Raw genomic sequence first — 1,422 nt, forward strand, 5'->3', positions numbered from 1 at the left:
CTTCTCCAACCGAATCACGTGGTCTGTGAGGAGCTGCCAGTGGGTAACCTGCAGATGTAGTCATCTGGAACATTGCAAGTGCCATGGGTCTCCCACATCTCACAGTTGGAGCACTGCATCCCGCTGACTGACATTTCTAGCACTAATTAATTAATTATGTCAAAATAAATAGTTATTAAATTTAGTACTAATTAATTAATTGCGTTAAAATAAATACTTCTTAAATTTAAGTTAAAATTAATGACATGGTCTCTTGTGCTAGAATTCTCCGATAAATTTTAAATGCTAAATACACTAATCTCCGAGTTACGACACTACTTAGTTAATTACTCTAGTTTTTCAAATTTAGAACAGATTTCTAACCAGTCAATCAGATCACAGTTTTACTGTGACATCACTTCGCCATTTGTTTCCCCAGTCCCCGATACCCAACTCTGTCCTGCTCACTAGGCCGTGAATCCCCGAGGTAAGTTATTTATACTTACTGTTCAGAAGCTCCTCCTCCCCGGGTTCGCAGCAACTCCGCTCCCTGCCAACTCAATAGATTGAATCTAATTTTCTCTCAGTGAGCGATGGCGGTATAGTGGTGAGCATAGCTGCCTTCCAAGCAGTTGACCCGGGTTCGATTCCCGGCCATCGCAATAAAAAGTAAGTTGGAACGAACTCTAATTTTCTCTGGCCCTACTTTGCTTGTCCTCGTTACTATCAATTAGAGCCCTGACAGATTATAAACCAGAAAACTTATTTTCAAACTATAATTGATGAAAGTTGTACAGACTTACCGACCTTGTCCACTATTTACCAATCAGCTCTCTCCTTTGTATCCTCAGCTGCAGCAGGGCAAGACCACTCTCTGAAGATTTGAAGTTACAAAGCAAGGAGAAAAAGCAAAGGGATCCTATTCAAGCTTCAAATTCCCAGGTTCAAAGCTTAAAACTCACTCTGGCTGTGGCCTCACTCTGGCTGTGGCCTCTCTCCCACTGCTCGTGTGCACTGTCCAGTCCAGGCAGATCGTTCCATACATGAAAAACATGCGACATACGCTAAATATACATTGTAAATACATAGACATAGACAGTGGATGAAACGTACAGAGGGTAGTGTTACTCAGTAGAGAAGATGCATGGAGAGATCTGTTCAGTCCATAAGAGGGTCATTCAGGAGTATGGTAATAGCGGGGAAGAAGCTGTGTTTGAGTCTGTTAGTGCGTGGTCTCAGACTTTTGTATCTCCTGCCCAAGAACACTTTGTCAAAAGATGCGGAGCACCAGAGCTCATCGTAGAGTTGGTCGTCATCATCCTCCATCCCATGGACCAGACCAGCTACTACTGCTAACCCAGGCTCACACCCCATAGTCAGGCAGGTAGGAATCACGGAGCAGGTTGCAGGGGTCGGGGGGGGAGGGTTGGAGGGCTTGGGGCA

At 44.2% G+C, this 1,422-nt stretch overlaps 1 non-coding gene across 1 annotated transcript; it reads left to right on the forward strand.

Annotated features, from left to right (window-relative positions):
* Positions 1-569: 569 nt before the first annotated feature.
* trnag-ucc (transfer RNA glycine (anticodon UCC)) lies at positions 570-641 on the forward strand. The gene has a single exon. It is a non-coding gene; the product is annotated as a tRNA-Gly (tRNA).
* Positions 642-1,422: the final 781 nt, after the last annotated feature.

This window comes from Scyliorhinus torazame, chromosome 15 (assembly GCF_047496885.1).
Source record: "Scyliorhinus torazame isolate Kashiwa2021f chromosome 15, sScyTor2.1, whole genome shotgun sequence".
Taxonomy (NCBI): Eukaryota; Metazoa; Chordata; class Chondrichthyes; order Carcharhiniformes; family Scyliorhinidae; genus Scyliorhinus; species Scyliorhinus torazame.